The 4937-nt window shown below is 33.2% G+C and overlaps 1 long non-coding RNA gene across 4 annotated transcripts; it reads right to left on the bottom strand.

Moving 5' to 3' along the window:
* Window positions 1-224: 224 nt before the first annotated feature.
* Window positions 225-4678, bottom strand: LOC113319992. Of its 4 annotated transcripts, none has more exons than XR_003345903.1 (8): window positions 4030-4678; window positions 3898-3939; window positions 3612-3749; window positions 3287-3453; window positions 2079-2261; window positions 1264-1361; window positions 899-944; window positions 225-625 (listed from the first exon to the last, which is right to left on the bottom strand). It is a non-coding gene; the product is annotated as an uncharacterized LOC113319992 (long non-coding RNA). The 4 variants fall into 4 exon arrangements; XR_003345902.1 differs by having other exon boundaries at window positions 4178-4678; XR_003345904.1 differs by having other exon boundaries at window positions 3636-3749; window positions 3898-4678.
* Between the last annotated feature and the right edge of the window lie 259 nt (window positions 4679-4937).

Raw genomic sequence — 4937 nt, 5'->3', positions numbered from 1 at the left:
TTAAAAGCTTCGTCGCTTTGACAACAGTTTATTTCCATTGCAAGCAACGTTGTCATATCAACCATGTGATAACAGAAATAAACTATTGTGAAATGACCTAATGACAACAGAAATAACCATTGTCAAATGACCCCAATGACGATAGTTTGGCTGTGTTGTCAAAGTATGTAGTTCGCTATTCTGTTCAACCGTTGTTGAAATACTTTGATATATACTACCAATACTACACAATAAGAAATTAAAATTTCATATAATTGCCTGAAAATGTAGTTCACTTCTTTACGGTGAATGAAAGTTAAGCTTTTCATAATAACAAATGATGTTACAACCTTACAGAGACTATCTTTTGGTTTGCTTGCTAATCTTGTAGCAAATAAGGTAGGTGTCGAACTCGAGCGATCTTACTGCTGTTGGTTCCCCTAATGAAAGATGCTTGATGACCCCTTGAATATCCTTCTGCCGAAACTTTTACACCATGACCACAATTACCAATTGGACTTCAGTAAACTGCAATGAAGTGAACACCTAATAACATACCGAAACAACTAGTTGCATTTCAGTATACCATAATGAAGGGAACACAAACAAAGACTTCTTTTTATTTCTTCCTCGCATTCTTTGTTACCTATCATTAACAGAACCACCAAAAAACTGTGGTTAGTAACCAAACAAACTAATAACTTCAACCTAGGTAGCAGGTTAGTTAATCACTCAAACAAGAGTACTACAAGCACTACTCAATATTGACATACTCCGTTCTTCCCACTATTAATTCACCTATTTATTTTTATATTTTGTCTCATTGATAGTTTATTTTCAAACTTCCAAAACGCTTTTGGGGATTGAAAGGAGAACCAAGATAGAACATGTACAGTTCTATATGTTACAAATGATATACCTTTTTTATTTCTCTATAATGCACAAGAACAATGTGTTCCAACTTCCTGAAACCAACAACATTGAAACGCACGGATGAGATATGTGCAGCAAAATCCAAAATTACTACCAATAAAAACAAAATATTGAACAAGAAAAGCAAAACTGAATCACTCGTACAGTAGTGGCTATATTTAAGTCAAAACCCAGAAGCATTCGCATTAATTATAATACAGCAGTGCGTTAAAAATAAAGCAAAACAAAGTGAATTCTAGCAGCGCATAGATACAAATTAGAACTCCACATCATCAGGATAAATAGTAGGTCGTATGCACTGCCTAAAAGAAACAATAAGTAACAAAAGATGTCAGTGCAAGAACTACTCACAGTATTAACATCCATTTCTTTCAGTGTGTCTCTCACTGCAGTGCGCATCTCTTCTCAGCTAGGTTCTACCTTTAGCTTATCGCTTTCTTTGCCTTTCCCTGGATCAAAAAATTAAAGGGCCACTATGTATTAGATGAGACGATTCAGAAATAGTCGTGCACCTTTGTTTTAAATATATTCAATCGCAGCTTAACAATGTATTCAACATTTCACTAAAAAGAAATGAAATCTAGGACAGAAAAAGTAAATCCAGGTTATCTTTAGTTTTTCAAATGTCAGGTCTAAGGTTGTTAATAGGACAGGTGAGCCTATGTATCGGTGTCACTTTTCAAATTTATTACTGGAGTTTACTCTCATGACAAAGTTCTAAGGTTTGACAAGTTTCGAGGTGGTCTTACTCATCATAATTTAGGGGAGATGGTTGGACTTGGTTACTGTAATGGCCTACCTCGTATGACACGAGTGGGTTATTACTTAACTGGTTGCATGATAATTGAACCAAACAGGAACGATTTTCTCCATATCCATTATCCAGTCAGAATTGGGATAAGCACCCCGAGTGCCCAGATCATATGTCACAGATTTGGGTTCAATCCCTCATCAAACGAGCACAAGTTGGTAAGTGTTTTTCATACTGCTCAAAAAGAAACTAACATATGAAAGACAACTTTTCAAACAATTTCCACCAATCATCTCTGTCCTTCTTGAAACTAAAGAGCTTCATGAAGTTATCCTTGAATGCGAAGTTCCCAGTGTGTTGGTTTCCAAAATAAATAAAGTATTCGATTAGAAACTTAAGGACCTGGATAGTTTACCTTCCCCTTAAAAGCAGTAATAGCAGTTTCCTTCCTCTCTAGCTTCCTCTCTGGATCCGAAGAAAACAAAACCATATGCACTAGGTTGTCTTAGTTCAGTAAGTACCCACTCAACTAAAGCTTAGTTTGGTATTGCTGCGGCTTTTGCAAAAGCACTTTTCTGCTGTGCATTGTTGTGTTGTGCTGTGAGAAAAAAACAGTTAGACGTTTGGTAAAACATTAACTAAAGTTAAAACTGATCAAAAAAGCTATCAAAATGTATTTGGTAAAATATCAAATTCAACCATTGTTGTTGTAGAGAATGACAAAAACAGACATATCCCTCAAAATAGTTTAACTTAATTTTATTAGACTTAAAAATGATTAATTTTTTTATTATTAAATATAAATATATTGTATATAATATTAAATTTACTAATGGTCATTATTATTATGATTGTTAAAAAAATTACTTTACTTAGCCACTTTTTAATATATATATATATGTATATAATTTTCAAACAAATAACCAAATTAAAATTAATTAATTAATTAATTTGATTTTTATTTTTATCTTATTAGTGAAAATAATTTGAAAATAAAAAATAATAATATTTAAAGAATAAAAGAAAAGAAATAAAAAATTGATTGTATATAAATTTAAGGGCAATTTTTATCATTTATAAAATAAAGTAGGGATAAAAATGATAAATGAAGCATTAAATTTTGGTGGATCAAAACTTTTGTAACTTTTAAAAGCTCCTCCTCCCCGGCTTTTAAAAATTGAGGAATCTGGGAAGTGCTTTGGATAAAAAGTAGTTTGATTTTTTTTTACCAAACACCAATTTCAAGAATTATTGACATATATAGATTCTGAAAATGCTTTTGGAAAAAAATAAAAGCATTACCAAACCTAGCCTAATGTGCATAAACAAGCTTCAGTATAAAGGTAATATACATTCAAAATCGATTCAAACCAAACACATTCAAAATCGATTAACGCAACCAAGAACTGAAAATGTAGAAACTTTAGTAAAAAACCACTGAACTCATGCGACAGATTTGCTCATACATAAAGGTAATATAACATACTAATCAGGAACCAAACAAGCAAGTAAAAGAAATATTATACATAAATAGTTGTGCAAATGCTGGAGTGACTTTTCATCAAAGGCATATAGCTAAAATCAAAATCTAAGTCATATTGATAAGGAGTTGAAGAAAACAACCATTAGAAATCTCAATGTTGATATTATCTCAGCACGCAGAATATTTCATCAGCAGCTCCCTTTCCAAACACTAACTCACCACCACTAGTTCAGACCATGAAAACTCGACCACTAGCAGCGAGCTAGTTACCATCATCACCAGCGCTTTCTCAAGCTCCTTCAGTTCCCTGTCCAAGCAAACAAAACACCATTGATTAAGTTAAGAAATATAAGTTGTTCTATGAAATACATAAACATCAACTCCAACTCAAATATATGCTTCTTATATACCATGAAACAAAAGAAAGATCTAAGTGATTGAATAAGGTATGAGAAGAAATGTTACCAGCAGTGACCAAACTTCTGTTACCTTACATCCTCTTATGAGTTCTACCTCTAGGCTTCCTCTTCCTGTCTTGTTTAGCTACCTTTGGATTTTGTCCTGTAACTTTTTCACCAAGAGCTGAAGATCCGTAAACCTTATCTGAAACAAAATCACAAACAACCAGTTATTAGATTAACAAACACACAGACCCAAAATCAAAAAATGGTGATAAAATTGAGAGAATGATTGGAATTGAAATTATAAGTTGACTGAAATTAAAATCACAAACAACCAGTTATCTGTTTACCTGAATATCTTAAACAGAAGCCCTATCTGAAATTGGAGGTGTCTGAAATTAAAATCAAAAACAAAAATGTTAGGGTTTACAACTGAAACTGAAATTTAAAGAAATTTTTTTAATTAGGGTTTTAATACTTACTCAAAAGATTCATAAAATCAAAAACAAAGTTTCACTTAAAACTCCTCATTATCATATTTTTCTACAGCAAACTATGAATAATTAAAGTTTCAGATGGAAATCAAAAAATCAAACCCGATCTATCCAAACTCGGATTTTTTTTTTTTACCTCAATATCACCAGAAATACAAAAATGAGAATGAAGAAATCAAGTACCAAAAGACTCTCCTCAATGAATATAGATTCAATTACATCGACCTAATTAAAATCAGTTCAAAAACCCTAACTATACCAAAATCAAAATGAAAAATCGGTTTGTATATGGTTTTGGTAGAAGTTAACATAGATATGGAAGAGTTGCATGTGTTGAGTCGAAGATCTACACAGGAAGTGGGTTTCAAATCGAAACCAAATCAGGGATTGCGTAGAAGAAGATAAAAAGGGAGAAGAGGGAGACGAGAGTGAGAGGCGGAGAGAATAATGAGATTTGGTGCAATGCTACGGCCTTTTCTGGAGCATATCTTCCTGTTTGTGCAATGCTCTCCGCTTGTTTTCTTTTCAATTGCTCTCCGCTTGTTTTCTTTTCAATTGGCTGTTTTTAATTACAAGCTTCTCATTTTGCTTTTCCAGTCTTATCCGCTCCCTCACCAAGTTTTCTTTCTTTCGTCTTTCTTGGTAGGGTTCCTTCTTTAGTCGTTCCATCTCATCTTCTTCACAAGCCCTTTTTTCTTTATCCATTGAATTATTCAGTTCAATGCTTTCCAATGGTTCTTGTATCACCACCCCTTTGCGCCGAGAGGTGTTCGTCTTTGCTCCTCTTCGCGGGGTTCTTTTTTCTTTGATGACAGGGGTTTGTTTTCCACTTCTAGCTACCTCGTTTCCTTCAGTCGTTTTTCCTTTCTTTATCTTTTCTCTTTGCTTTATTTCAG

The sequence above is a fragment of the Papaver somniferum genome, chromosome 1, assembly GCF_003573695.1.
Source record: "Papaver somniferum cultivar HN1 chromosome 1, ASM357369v1, whole genome shotgun sequence".
Classification (NCBI taxonomy): domain Eukaryota; kingdom Viridiplantae; phylum Streptophyta; class Magnoliopsida; order Ranunculales; family Papaveraceae; genus Papaver; species Papaver somniferum.
The sequence above is the reverse complement of the archived record's forward strand: the minus strand, read 5'-3'. Positions and strand labels throughout refer to the sequence as shown.